Source organism: Coturnix japonica, chromosome 8, assembly GCF_054131305.1.
Source record: "Coturnix japonica strain WE chromosome 8, WE-NBRP24, whole genome shotgun sequence".
In the NCBI taxonomy this organism is placed as follows: Eukaryota; Metazoa; Chordata; class Aves; order Galliformes; family Phasianidae; genus Coturnix; species Coturnix japonica.
This window is the reverse complement of record NC_140670.1, coordinates 12,750,563-12,767,220: the sequence shown is the minus strand read 5'-3', so window position 1 is coordinate 12,767,220 and position 16,658 is coordinate 12,750,563.

Sequence of the window (16,658 nt, the reverse complement as noted above, 5' to 3'; positions counted from 1 at the left end):
CACAGGACATCAGGATGTGGCCTGATCTTCAGAAGGCACTCACAGGTAGCAGAAATCCTGAGCCACAGCATCCTTTGTACACACAAGGAAATGCTCAAGCAAGCCAAGTGCACTGAAGTATATAGATTATACTCTCAAATCATTTGCTTTGAATGTGTTTACAAAACATTAGATGGGGATAGGAGGTTTATTATGAGCACCTGTACAAAAAACTGACTGAAGTTCTGCTACTCAAACATTCATAATCTAACAAACAAATACACACATTGAGACATGTAGTTCATAAATGTCACACTATATACCAGGGAGTGATCTGTGCTAATTGAACTCCTGTTATTTATGTAAACAGATCTCAATATACTGCAAATATTTATAATGAAACTCACACAAAGATAAACTGATTGATGCCTGGTGAGACACTGTCACAAGAAGTTTGCTTACTATGAGTTGTCTGCTAAAGGCAAAGCATATATAAAGGAGGAAACTGCATTTTGTTCAGGTAGAAATACAAATGACACTTGAATAAGTATCAGCCAAGTTAAGTACCACAGGAGACTGCTAGATAAGTAAAGGACTGCTTTCTGGTGTTCTTTCTATAAAGTGTTCTTTAAAAAACCCACTGGAGCAGACTGCTCTATCTGCAGTGCTTACACCTGCATTCCACATTGCCTGAAGAGAAAACCAGGTTTTCCAGCTATGTTTCCTGGAGCAATCTATTCTCAGTAAACACGAAATTTACACTGATTAGTCTTCTATTTACTATTTCAACACAGTAGCTCCAAATTTACTTATTTGACTGAATAATATTTACAGAACATAATGAGCACCATGTTTAGCTGTCTTTTATCTGCTGCTGCCACACACTACTGTCTGGGACACAATCATGTCAGCTTGACTTAAATCTGGAGGGTTTGGTTTGGGAGAGAGAAAATTTAGCAGCGAGAAAATGACTCCTCTTTATGTAAAATAGTTCCCTCTTGTGGATATTCTGTGCACAGTATCACACAGAAAGTATTTAAAATATTCATCCAACCAGGATCTTTGCAATAAGAATAATAAAGACCTCAATTCAGCAATGATCTTGGCACATAGGACAAACTTCTTGTTAGCAGTTCCACATACAGCTGAAGAACAAACTTTTGTGTTTAATCAGATATATTTGGCCTGCAGAATTGCTTGTTATCAGTAACAATTTAATAAATTACAATAAACAAAACAAAGCTAAAGTTGTATGACTGCACCTGTATGAGTCAAGTATAAATCAGAGAAGTTGGGTTGGTTGGTTGGTTGTGAGAAGCCTTCTTTGCAGTACAATAAAGAAAATCATAATTAAAAAGGAAGGAAATAAGGAAGTATAAAGAAAAGAGATAATAACAGCAGAACAGTAAGGATTAACAAGAGCCCCTGAACTAATTAATGAAGGCAGAGAAATTCTTTTGAATGGCAAATTTTTCATTAAAACTGAAGAACCCAAGCAAGTAAGAGACACAGCTTCACTGGTGACACAAAGGAATTCATTTGGACCAATGGTTAAAAAGCCCATATTAATGCACAAACAATGTAAGATACATGTGTTCCCTAGATGATGACTATGTGATACAAAGAATATTCCACTTTGTTAAGAAATGAGCTGTGGGAGACCAAAGACCTAGTCCCCAGTTTTGCCAATGGGTGTCTGATCAGTCTGAGTATTAGCACATTATTATCCTAAGGAAAACGATACATAGATAAATAAAATTAAAAGACAGAATCTTCTGATATAGTGCAATATTCTGTAAACTTCTCCTCCACAACTGTTTTGTTTGTTTGTTTGTGTGTTTGTTTTTATGTTTGTATTTAAAATCTTCCCATCTGATACAACATAAATGTTGAAAAAGCAGCTTAAAGCATTTCAACATTCCAAAATTAGGTATTTATTCATTCTCTACAACACCAGGCTTTGGGTTGCTAGCTGAACAGTCCTTTTGTAGCATGCACTGTTGTTACCTCCTTTGGTAATGCTGCTAGCCTAAAAAATTGGCACTTCTGACCAACACCCTCCTTCTTTACATTTTTGTTACCACAGCAGAATGAGCTGTTGTCTTTCATATAACTTCAGTGACTGTGGCAGAGGAAGAATTTATACACAGAAGTAGAGGGAAATAATAATAAAAATTGTTTACTAGTCCATGGGCATGACTTGTGCTACTGAGCTCAGTGGGGTATTTGTTCTTGACCTCATAATGCAGATGCAATATCAGCTGGAACCAGACTTTACATACAGTCACAGATGCCTTGCATAATTAAGTATGACCCTTGCTTTAAGAGTATTCTTTTCTATTGCTAGATTGTCCTGGGAGAAGAGTAAAAAAGTAAGACACTTCTAGTGATTAGACAGGTGCAGAATAAACAGCATGAGTTAATTCTGAGAGATCTGTGACTTATGCAAAATGTTTGCTCTCTGTGATGCTGAGGAAGACCCCTGCTGCTGTTAAACAGATGTAAGGCTCTGCTGCCTTAGCCTGAAAGAATTGAAAGTGGAAATTTTTTCTGGAGGTGATAATAATGGGCACAGAAAACTAGCGTGACCATATAGCTATATATTTTTACATGACAAAAGATTATCATTTGTTCTTTATATAGAATTTAGACAAACTATTTCAGCACGTATTAATCAACAACCTTGTCTATCTTATTTTGCATATCCCCAATCCCTGTTCAAAGACTAAAGTACATATTTAGCATGATAATATATTGCACTCTCTAACACCTTCTTATCAAAGAACTTTGCAAATACAAATACATTCAACTTCATCACATCTCTCTGTAACAGTATACGTGAACACTATTCTTGGCAGCAAGGTTATATAACGATTTCCTTGAATTAGTTAAAACTTTGGTATTGAAATCTATTTTGGCAGTTAAGCCTGCCAGAATCCTCCAGCTGGCAGGACAAAGACATACCTCAGCAGAATGTTTTAATGGGTTGCCCAATCATTCAAAGCAATCATCTCCAGAATACTGGAACTCTCGCACTTAGTCCAGCTAAATAAAATATTAAATAAATTGTCCTGTTCATATTAATCCATGCAGTATGGAGAGAAATTTAAAGAGTATTTGCAAACATAGAGTATTTGCCCTTTCCCTTCCCTTCCCTTCCCTTCCCTTCCCTTCCCTTCCCTTCCCTTCCCTTCCCTTCCCTTCCCTTCCCTTCCCTTCCCTTCCCTTCCCTTCCCTTCCCTTCCCTTCCCTTCCCTTCCCTTCCCTTCCCTTCCCTTCCCTTCCCTTCCCTTCCCTTCTCCTCTTTCCTTCCCTTCCTTTTCCTTGTTAGTCCTTATACTTTATTCATTAGCTGGGTCCTTCAATGAGCCCTAATCATACTTCCTTGTCCAAAGCTTTCCCTTACCAAAAGACCTGAGCCATGCAGTATTTGGTAGAAGCGACATTTGTTGCTGATAGGACGATTTCATACTGGACAATAAGTATGCTTTATGCATTAGCTGAATATTAAGAAGACATCTGAAAAAAGGTGACACAGAAGTGATTGCTTCAGGAATAGCACTAATTTAGCTACATTACACTTCCTAAGCTCTGGAAATGCTTTTAATAAACATCATTCCACACACATAAAGGGATTCCTGACTTCTTAAAACCAGAGCATGTTTATTGTCACTGGTGCCAATGATTTTTCCTCCCAACCAGGGATTTTGCCCCAGCAGAACAGAAATCAGAAAGTTGTAAGGAGGTATTCTACTTGGAAGACCACTGACTCTACAGGTCTGCTTAGATTTTTTGAAGTATCTACATCTAAATAAACACCACCACTGCCACCAACAGTAACAACAAGCCAAGATGAAGAAGACAGAAAGTACAGAAGAAGGACTGTGATTCACCAGTTTTTAATTTCCACAGCTAGGTGAAACGGGCTGTTTTTTCAACCCAAGCAGTAAGCGCTTTATAGAAAGCTCTGTCACTTTGACACATGAAAGTATTCAAACATCACTATAAAGATTTCCTTTTCAAAATAAATAATTTAATTGGATGAGCAAGCACTGCTTACTGAGGAATAGGACTCTAACATTTCTCTATGTATACTCTAAGATGCCTTAGGAGGAGGAGAATGATCTGGTCTGTTACAACAGAAAAGTACTACCCTGAAGACTGAAGAGGAGTAAGTGCTGTTAAACCCAAGGAGGCTAGTTATGTAACAAAGGAGATTCAGGAATAGCACAGTTAAATAATACATCAAAACAATATACAGAACAAATCAAATAACGTGTAGAAAGACCTTATGCCATTGGTTAGTCTTTTTCCGAGTAGGCCTTGACATCCATCTAATTTATGGAAATAGAGAAGAAGCAAACCCTTCACTCTGCCCTGAACATAAGGATAGAACATCAGAGAAATGAGTAATGTGAAAACAGCCACCATATAAGCTTTCTGCCACTAATATTGTGTCATATTAAATCAGGATGGCCACATCACCCTGTAAATGCAGCAGTGTAATGCTAGGACTTCATTCTGCACCCTTCTGCAGCTTTGTTCTTTGTACCAGTGTTAGCATCCTTTGGTGCTTCCAGCTAGGCACACTAAATTCTGATAAAGAATACAGCAAACATTATTGTGATACAACAAATATGTAAGTCCTTCTATGTGCTGCCATCATGGAAACACCAAGTGGTTTAAGTGTGTCTCCCATGTCTTAGCACAGCTTCTGACAGCAATGTTCCCTCTGTGACTGTCACTACCAGATACAAATAAAGCATTCCTGAGCTACTCAGTATGGTCATAGTGATTAAAAAAAAACCAAACAAAACATTATTATTAGTGTAATTGATTTGGAAGGATGCATGTTTATTGTATTATCTTCTAATTTTTGCCATTCGTTATACATGATACTTTGTTCACTGAAAGTGCATAGGCCAGATAGCTTTATGTAATTGCTCCTAGGAACCATCTGACTTTCATTCCAGAACTTTCTAAGGTATTACTAGAAGAGAAGGCTGGAAAAAGGCCTTTCCCTTAGACTTACTATCCATTTAGAGGTGCCTGTTTGCACTAGGCAATCCTCTGTCAAATCCAGCAGCCAACTGTGTCGTGTGGCATTGCAGAGAGATACTGCCAGCAGCATCAGTCCCTGCCATGGAAACACTGCCCTGAAAGCCACTGCCAGCCTTCATGTTCTGTAGGATTTAAAAGTCTGTGGCATACAATTAAAAATATATATATATTTAGGCAGCAAAATGGTGGCAGCAGGACCGTACTGCTGTTCTGCTATGATTAGGCTAGTGGACAATTTCAACAGAAACATTTTAGTTTTTTTTTCATACAGATCAAAAGAAAGACAAATTTGGAGATATCTACATACTGAAGATATCCATCATGAAAAACAGCACTGACTGCTAAGTAATTGAATGTCCACCAGGTATAAATCTGCTTAACTCTGACGAATCAAACATCGTGGATGCTAAAACTATAAAGGAGAGGCCATATGCTTACAAGAAGCCACTTCATATATTTGCAGCTTATTGTTACACTTACTCTTTCTTCTCCCCAGGATATAGTCACATTAAGGATGTCAGTGTTTATTTTTGAGAACAGCCTTAACATTATTTCAGGAAGAGCTGTATCTGCTTTGCTTACTTGTCTCTTGTACTTCTTTGAAAGAGAATATCTGAGAATGGGAGATATACAACTGAAAATAAATTAAAACAGAAATGAACTATGATTACTTTTGTTATCAAATATCAGCAAATGTAAGTTTTGAAATGATGACTTTCAACATAATCAGAAGACATTCTCTCATCCTACTGCATTAGCACATATCCACCAAAAAGTCTCCCCAAATGGTAGAAGAGATAAGATCCAGTCAATTCTCAATCCTGCAAAATGCTGAGCATTCCTACTTTGATCCAGCAAAGCATTTAAACAGGTGTCTAATTTTATGCACAAGTAATCTCACAGAATTCTGTAACCAAGTCACATGTTTAAAATTAAGCATCTGTTTTAGGTCCAGGGTGACAAGGCTCAGCACCTTGTATGATTAAGTGACTAGTAAGCTGAAGAGGTTGTGTAGGAGTCATGTCCTTAATTGCTTGCTGACTTCATCAACACTTAGATCTAACTGAGGCTGTATTTTCTGGTGTACAAAATGAAGGTGACCTTTAGCTCCAAAAGGAATATGACTTTAGGATTCCCTTTCCTGTTTGGAACTATATGTTCTTTCATTAATAAAAGAATGACATAATAATAACCAACTTAGTCACAATTTTGGAACAATCAGAGATTAACTGACACAGCAGTTGTATTACTGAGATAAGAAGAACATTCTGAATAATAGTCTAAACACAGAATACTCAGTTTTCTCACTGGTAGATCTGAATACATCCTATCACGAGGCAATAGTGCTTCAAATAATCAGATATACACGAGCTGTCGCAGACACATGCCAAATGACAGAACTGCACTAGTGCAGCAGTCTTATATGCAGTACAGAGCCTGGAGCTAACTATAAAACAAAATACCCTCAGCTTGAACTCTAACTAACTGAAGTCAAGTCTGCAGTGAAGGTTGCCTTAAAAAGACCACAGAGCTTATCATTTTATCTTTTTGCTTCTCTTGTGCTAAATTCAGTGGATTGTTAGGATATGAAACTCCTGTTAAGACCTCCAGCTGCACCCTCTAGGCAACATGATAAGGGTGGAATGGAGCTTTATTGACTGAATATTCTCATATGCTACATCTATTCACATACATGGCTTTAATTTAATCTGATCTGTGGGCAGATGTTCATTTCTGTTTCCTTACACAAGCTAATTTTATTTTACCCTGTAGTATGAACTTGGATAAATTATTTGGGAAGAGGCATGGATTGTTTGTATCTTATCCAAGTCTGTAGCTGTATCAATGAAAGATACATATGGATATCAAATAATAATTTATGGGTGTGTGTCTAATAATAGACGTAGGCTAATTTGGAATCAGCGTAGCAATGTCTCTGGGGAAAAGCATAATAAAGCATTCTTTTTTTTTCATGAATTGGTACAGGTAGATATTCTGCATATATATATATGTATATTTAATTAACATGCAGCATTAGTCAATGGAATACTAAACTGTATTTCAATGTAAGAAATTAATCGCAAACTTTCCACCTAATCCACATCTCAGACAAGTCTCATTCAAACCTTCTGACAATAAACTTTTGTATATTATGTATATTGCCTTATCTCACACAACAGGTTTTCCCAGTGCCTTTCACTAGAAGGAAGTTTGCTGTTATACACATGATAATAAATTATTGCTCATCTAACGTCAGTCTTTGAGGAACAACCATACGGAGTCTATTGACAACTCACTTCTTATTTTTACATAAGGATTTTCTACAGTTTTTATAGTACTTGAACGTGTCTTGCTTTTCATAAAGTATGGTTACCATTAAAAGTATATTATAAACTATTCATATTCTCAATACTTACTGAACTTAGCATCAGGACTTTTTTTTCTCTGAATTTCTATTGTGGTATTTCAAGTGTTTCCTTCCTTTATCAAGAAATGGGTAACTCAGAACTGTTTAAGATCTATAAACTTCTGATATTTTATAAGCATCTGTGTCCCTTGCAAATATGTGTAGGTTATTTGGTGAAAGCAGTTATTAATACAACATTGTTAAGTGTTGGAGACATTTACTACTGCAGAAAGATTCTGTAATACAGAACCACCCATTTTTCAATGGTCTCAATGAAGACTGAGAGAAGCCCTAGTTGTGAGGTATTCATTCCTATCTAAAGCAAGGAAGAATTTTTGGATGCTTATATTCATTCCCTATTTACCAACTTGTTTCCCTAGAAGGAAACTCACCTTCCTTATTTTAAAAAAAAAAAAAAAAAAAAGTCATAAAACACTTTATCTTTTGTTTGCGGAAAGATTCAGGTATTTAGTGACAGGTAATCATGAGCAAATTATTTACTAACTGCAACACAGTAATAGAACAATGAAAGTCTTTCAAGGGCAGGTTAAAATTAACATAAATAAATACAATTTTAATAGACACTATTTAGACCAAACACTTGGCTCAATGTACATCAGATTAGTGCCCTTTCGGTGACAAGTACTGTCAACTAATTAGGATGTGTTTAAATCCTGATTGATGTATCAACACAACACACTTCTGTGTGCACTGTGAGAATCACAAAGAGGCAGATTTAACCAGTTGTTATCAGTATTTTGAAAGTGAAAAACCTAGCCTATATTATGTCAAACAGGACAGAATAAAGTTGGTAATGCCCACTGAGTGCTTTCACTCCTTTATTTGAGCTTATTTTTCAAAGTCACTCATATTTCAGAACCAGGAGCCTAGAGACTTTGTTAAATCACCATAGTGACTGTAATTTTTGGAGTATAAATTCACATCACTATTACAGAACTGAATATATGGCATTTTGTGTATTTAAAATGTATTTGAAATTAAAGTTAAGGAATTAGGCCTAAAAATGACATTATGTATAAGATTAAACTCATTTTTATTATCAGCTTTTTGCTGCTGTCTACATTTTAGAGCAGAAGCTCATCTCAAAATCCAGTTTTTTAGATATTTTTTTCTGATCTGTGGCAGCACAGTAATATAGCACCTTCAGCCATCATTCTGAAATACACAAGCGTATAAAAGTTTGTAAGAATAACAGAAACTAATTATTGTCCAGTCTGAGAGATAATATCTTGTTATTTCAGGCCTCCTTAGAATTACAGTAAGGCAAACAACTGTCTCTTCTAAAAAAAGCTGTTGTGGCCAGGGAGGACTTAACCGCTGTTTATCTCTTGCACAAATTTCTTCCTGCCTCTCACCTAAAATTGGACAAGGACATTTATCTTTGCATAAGCACAACCAAATGGACTAGGCCCACTTAATTCTCTGTGGTCTCTCCCACACAATTTTAAATACAAAACTTTGCTGACAAAAAGTCAGCCTAGACTGTAAACAACGTTGGCCTGAAGAACTTCATCGAAAAGCCTTGCTTTCTTGACTGCAGCAATAACATGGCTGTAAGGAAGCACATAGTCAGAAATAATTTGTGCTGCTGATCTACTGATGCCAAAATGCTTGCGTTTTTATCGACTCCGAGAGTATTAGGAATGCATCTCAAAAAGAGTCTGAGATACGTCTGTCTGTGGTGACAGCAGCATCATGACAGTGTAGGCCAATAAACAGTCGGAAAATGAAGAACTCCATTTTAACTCCCCCAGGCAGCCTTTTAATTTCACACAGACCAGAACTGAGAGCCTGAGATAAAACTGAGTAGTATAGACTTAGCCTCTTTCTCCTGCTACAAACCTCAGCACAGACACAACTAAGTGTTCTAGGGTAGATGAAAGATATTCTTTCATATATTCCATTTGTACCACTCTATATATATACACATATATATTTGTCTACGCAGAACACTAAAGGTATTGCAAGCACTTCTCATGACCTTTCTTCCTCACTACCTCCAAACACATTCTTGTCCAGGGTAGCAGTATGTTTTAGAAACTAGGGAGATTTATAATAAAAGTGGTGACTGTAAAGTTTTGAAACTCTTTACATCTTGAGCTTGAACATCTGAACTGTGATTCTGTGAACTCTGCTGATCTTAGGACTTAGAAGTGTTTTTCAGCAGTAGCTGGCTTTCTAACACCTTCCATGTTATCTGGTTCCCACCTGCAGCAGTACAGAAACATCTTTTTTCTTATCTTCTTATTCTAAGTGTAGTAAAAAAGCCCCAGTTCTGTATCTTTTCGACCTTCTTAGATAAAGGGTGAGTTGCTTAAGGATGCAAGATACTGAGAATAACATTTGTCGCATAGTGAGGATAAGCTGTTTGTTAAGAATATGTGCTTTTCTGTGCTTCTATAAAGTGACTGAAGGCAATTTTGGACTTGGCCTACCAGAGTGAGAATATACAAGGGGTCACCCAGAGGCTATGTGGCTATGTAGTAGAACCAGAGGCTGAAGGGAGATTCGAGTCTGAGATAATTTTTTCAAGCAGTTGCTTGTAAAGCAAAGACATGGTGCAGTTTCAGTCAGATCCTTTTTTTTTTTTTTCTTTTTTTTTCCCCAGTTAATGGTTTGAATATTCAAACTGACCTTGTATTAAACCTGGTGCACTGGATGTGGATCAACGATCAATCAAAGTTCCTAGTGGGTTTTCATCGTGATGCTCTGTGCCTCTTGTGCCATGTGTACATGTTCTGCCATGTGTACATGTTCCTGAAATCAAGACAGAGGCGTTTAAACCTCATTTAAACCAGGCAATGTAACTATTACTAGAAAGTACTACAGATGGTTGACTAATTGAACTATGGAAAGCATTATCACACCATTTCTCAATTTAGAGCTCATTATTCATTTGAGTTCAATCTCATTTCATTACTTTTACAGCTCTGCACAAAGCTAAAATGAATTTCAAATGTACACACCTGCACAAGATTATTTTGTAATCTTTTTTGAACTGGTATGTCATTTACAGCCAGTCCTACCACACCACTGAGAGTGATTTTTTTCCATCTATTTATCTTTGGAGTATTTGGGATTCTAGGTTATTTGCTATAGCAGAAGCCCTAAAGCCAGAACATGTGCGCAACCTTGGTTCTGTGACTTTGAGCAAGTCACATGCACTCCCTGGGTCTCATGTTTACTACTTGCAAAGAGTGTTGTGGGGGTTAATGTTTCTGTAACACTTTTAGAGCTTCACATGGAAGGCACTGCAGAAGCTCAAAGCACTTCTTATTAATAATATCTATATTTATATCTTTCCAGTTTATGTCTCAGGTATCTAGCACAGGGATTTTTATTTCTACAACACTGAAGGCCTTCTCCAATAAAACAGAGTATGGCAGCTACTTATTTAAAGTTCTTTTGCACCAGATTAACTGAATGCCTTAGAGAATGATACTAGGTCACCTTCTTAAAATGGCCTGAATACCAGCAGAAGATTAAGAAATGGTGGGAGTGACTATATTTTGTTACACTGAAAGCAAGGCAAGCAAAGAGTATATGAGCAAAGTGACATTCAGTGACAGATTGAATTGCATTATGATAAACTAAAAATGGCAGAGAGACTCAGTCCTTTGGAATAATAAGTCTTGAAGATTTTCCATTTTGATAATCAGTTGATTGACAGGGGAGGTACAATAAAAATAGCTGTAATTTTTAGTTACAAAAAATGAAACATACAAAACCCACCTTGTGATCTGACATAGTTTCAACATTACAATGGAGTAATGATCTGTGGTTCTACAAATCCCCAATCAATCTTTAAAAAAAATTATCTAATCCTTGACTTTCCCAGCAGTGGCACAACAGCAGCTGTAACCAAATACTCATAATACCAGATCATATGTGATGTAGGAACACGAGCTACCTTTCATTTGGCCGGGACACTTACAGTGCAATCCTATAATTAACTATTGCTGTGACTTGATTTAAGATCATGTGTGTTAAAATACAGTTGGAATTTTGACATTCTAAAGGCCTTAATAACTTCCATTAATTTGTCCCACCTCTCCCCCTGCAGTGTCTTAATGCAAAACTTGAGCGCGTGAGTTATTTTCATAGCACTGACATAAACATGCATCAGGGAGAGTGGTGCTGTTAATATAGATGAAGCAAGGAGAGAAATAGAAAACACTCTAGAGTAGGCAGGGCTGATATTGGCAGACTGTAGAAAAATAGAAGTAGGAAAAGAAATGTAAAACAATATTGTCCAAAGAAAGATAACCTTTTAAAACGGAAAAAAGCCAAAACAAAACAAACGAAAAAAAACCCTTGACTGAATTTTTAACTAGAGTGTTTCTAAGGCAGGTTATTTTTCTATGTTTTTTGGCTGTTTTCCTGTTTAAACAAAAACATTCACAAACCATAATCTCAAGTGTTTCTCTAATCAAGGTTAAGCAAGCACCAGTTTGTCAATAATGTGTCATTTTATTTGAGCAATATATCTAACTGATTTAGCACAAGTAATGCTAGTGGACTGTTAAGCATAACAATTTGCACTCACTGTAATAAACTTCTAATAGAGCTGTGTACATATTTTATTTGTTGTTTTTAAAATGAAAGACATGAATTCAATTGAATCTTCACCTCTGCCCTTTGAGCAAAAATAAAATGAATGATAAAAAATAATTTTAAAAAGTCAATATACAAGATACAGTTAATTTCTTGTGCTGTTTTGTTTGAGAAAAATAAGTGGACTTCAAAAAGGTCTATTGCTATAGTGATCCTTAACTGACAGTGTTGCAGCAGGAACAGTATTAAAGCAATTTCATAGCACCAGGTGCTTATGTTGTGTGCTACAGAATGAGATGTAACATTAATACTAAAAATAGTAGGAAGATTTCCTAAAATATAAAAAGTAGATAAGGTTTTTGTGAAGCTTAACAGCTCCACTATAATTTCAAAATTTTGTTACACATTATATTTCCTGCATTTGCAGTAAGGAAAGGCTTTACATTCTTTATGGCCATATGCTACCACTGTCTAACAACAGCATTTTGTCCATGGAACAAGTAGAAACACTAATAGAAACAGCTATACTGGTCAGACTATTTGTAATTTTAATATTTTGCACAATTAATTTCCAGCATTTTATTTCACATGAGTGGCAGATGTTTTGTGGTTTCTTTTGTTTGCTTTGCATTTTTCTTTAAGATGGCTTTTGTGAAAGAAAGCTGTAGAGTGAGTATAAAGTTGCTAACTGGCTGATATCAGTACAGAAAAGGAAATACTTTTTTTTTTTTTTTTTTTTTTTTTTTCCAGGCCGTTTTTTAACATCCCGTTGAGGAGGATATGTATTATTTGGTATGCTATGAGCTAGTCAGACTGCCACTGGCAGCTCGAAATCAGGTCACAGTGTTGTACAAGGATCCTACTGCTGGGTAGTATTCTCTAACAGTGAACATACATGGACAAAGGTACAAATTGCATAGCAGCAACAGCTGGGTGAAAGAAGATTTAGCTGCTTATTGGAAGCAGATGGTGGGCTATTAGAAATAGTCTAAAGCTGCCCTGGAGGAACAGGAACAGGCTTGAGAGAGACTGCAGCAGACAAGAATTGAAAGCATTAGTGCAAAGACTTTGTAGGATGAACATGTTGAGGCATTCATCCTAATGTCTCCCCACCTCTATTATAAATTTTAAGGGCCATGAGCAGAGGAGAAAGATACAAATTATAGAAACAGATGGAGAGTCAGTGAGGCATAGAAGTGCAGGTGCTATATGAACAGATGGAGTGAGAGGAAAAATGGAAAGAAAGAGTGCTAAGACTGGGAGTCAGTGGATTCTGCCCATATCTGGATGCACGAAATTGTGCAGGTGTCTAATGGTTTGGTCTTGGAGGGGGATTTAGAAATGAATTACATCACTTTCGTATTCTGATAGCTCACTCCTTCCCATTAGAGGTATTAATTTCTTCACTCCTTGTGTACATAAAAACAAGCTAACTTGTCCTTGAGTACATCTGACTGCCAGAAGTTTTCAAAAAGTTATTTTTTGATAAGGTACAACTAATAGGGTACAACTTTATCTCCTTAACATCAAGGGGTTGCCCTTTTTCCAACTATAGATGACATTAGTTTACAGATCAATGTTGTCAAACACAATGGCAATGCTGGAACACTCTTCTTTTGAATCCCTCCTTCATTATCCAAGACTGATAATATCACTGTTCTAAAAGATGGTGCCAGTAAAGGCATTCAATTTGGTTAAGCACTTGATAAACTTAGACTGCATTCACCAAATGCCAACTCCAACATCACTTTTCCATTACAGAGCAAGGAACAATTTCGCTAACTGATGTTAATTCCAACAATTTTCCTTTTGTAGTAAAAGGACAAACGATAGCTATTACTCAAAAGGTTGTATGAGATCTTTTTTTTTTTTTTTTTTTTTAAATTAATTACAAAATGAGAGTACATTTTCTTTCTCCACCTCTGCCGATTCAGCACAGCAAAATAACATTATGAATAGCACCACTCTGCAGCAATACTGACTCTGTGCAAGCTGCAAGACTTGAATTTATGGCAATGCTTCCAGCAGCAGCCTGGGGATATGAACAGGGCAGGCTGGCAATCTGGTGACAGGCAAATTCAAAAGTGGTAGTCAACGTGCTGACCAGCAGCAGCTGGACACAAGGATGAGGCCATTAACATCTGAAGACTATTTCTGTGAGTAATTCAGCTCTGATTAAAATGCATACATGCCTGACATCATGAGGGTTCCCTTTTGAAACATGTTTGGAGAAATTTCCGTTTGAAAGTTAGACATGACAATTCCTTGCATTTATCATTATGCATTCTTCCATCACCTTTTGGAAAATGAAGACTTAGTATTCCAGGTATTCCTTGCTGGAAATCATTAAGCACAAAACTCACATGTTCTCTGTTTTTGGGCAAAGACTCCAATTCTTTTCTACAACACCATGTTTATTTGAAAAATAGGATTGTTAGGAAATCTTGTATTTTTCTCATTGAATCCAGAAGTTAGAAGGCAAAAAATCTGTTAGGTTAACTAGCCTGCCCTCTTGCAAGAAAAAAGATTTCTCTCTTTCATGTATTTTACAGTACAAGCTTTGTAGGACATCGATCTTTTGGCTTGACTGTGAGAACTCTCTGCTTTGCATTTCATTTTCAAAGATTACTTTTGTTGCTCAGAGATATTGGAGTCTAGGATCATACTTTTAACATCCATATTCTTTCCACAGCAACACTTTCATGCAAACCCCAGATAATACCATAAACACATTGAACACTGTCAATGCTTAAGCCTTTTCTGACATGTAGTCAGAATGAAAGTGAATGCATACAAATACAACAGAAGACCCTCATAGATGCCATCACTCATTTTCTGCATGGTTTCTGCACCTCTCCATATAACCCTTTGTTTAGCCTCAAGAACCAAAGAATAAAATTATTTATTTATCTCATTTTTATTAGTGTGGTTGTTTCAGTTTGGTTATCTTTGATTATCCACTATAGTTTAGTTACCCTCAGTTTTCTCAATTTAGTTATCACTCATTTGCATCAGCATTTCACAATAAAATCAGAATGATATCACAAAGTTCTGCCAGTTGACTGAGGAACCAGGTTGAATACTTATGAGATTTTGAAGGCAATTTGCAATAGACTACTGCTGTAGTAGATTTATGCAAGTCATGTAGTCCCGTATCACTACTACAAAAAGATGTCTCATAAATTATTAGCTTTGGGAACACTGCAGGATAAGGCATACATTAAGCAGATTAAAAACAAATAGGAAATGGCAAAAGACAGTAGCGGCCATTAAAGGAAGGATCACAAGATCTGTTGGACAGAGTAAACACTCATAATGTGGAATCCCTCTTGCACAAAATTAAGTTTTTCAGCTTGCTGAAGTGCTATTCAGTGCAGTGGGGACAAGAAAGCTGTTACTGACTGCCTTGAGAATCACTGAAAAATTCAGTGCAACCAATCACCATTATCACAGGGGCACTCCTGTCCTGAATAAGCTTGTCTAACAAAATATCTGAAAGGCATAAAGAGTTACGTACATAATAGGTCATGATGATCTGCACAATTATTATTTTCACAACTGCAAAACCATTTTTAGATTGGCTAACATATGTAAAGAAATATGTTATTTACCTTATTCAATACCAGAAGGAGCTGAAATCTTGCTGAAGAAAAGAAAAATCCTGAATTTCAATATTAACACAATTATCAAAGAAATTTTCTGTAGGTGGAAGAAAAGAGACTTTATTAATTAACTTGGTTTTAAAAAGTCTTTCGGTCTGGTGATCAAAGAAACAAAGGGAATAAACAAAAATGACTTACGGATTTTTTAATTATTATTATTGTTTTTTTGTGTGTTTTTCTGTGTTCATGCACAAATAGACACAAGAAAATGTATTAAATTTACAGTCACTTGCATGACAGATGCACCCAAGGTCTTGCTGACATTGGCAGCATTACAGGGGCAATCTGTATATAAGGACAGCATGTTCTTGAGCAATTCCTCCTAATGAGGTAGGCATACAAAAAAGTTCCTTTAATATCTCTGGCATGAAGTCTAGTCTAAGTCTGTCTTTTTGCTTATGAACTTAATACTGCAGAATCATTGGAGGGCAATACTGAATAATAATTACTTTGTTAGCAAGTTAATGACAGGCCCTGAAATAGATCCTTGGAATATTCCTATCATTATGGTATAATATAATATAATATAATATAATATAATATAATATAATATAATATAATATAATATAATATAATATAATATAATATAATATAATATATCCTATAATATAGCACACACACACACATATATATACACACCATTATATACAATATAATATATAATAGTATAGTATAGTTCCATTCGTGGAATGGAATACCTCTCCTGTGAGGACAGGCTGAGAAAGCTGGGGCTGTTCAGTCTGGAGAAGTGAAGTCTGTGAGGTGACCTAATAGCAGCCTTTCTGTATCATTAGCATGAAACTGCAAAGAGAAAATCATGCAGATTGCGAAAAATAGTCTAAAAGCTCTTGTAATCTAAGAATCACATGGAACACTAAAAAATGTAACATCCCTGAGAAGGGATGTTCAGTAGGAAGAGTTCTTTACATTATTGTATAATTAGTCAAATTAAATGCTGTTTTTATTTTAGTAGG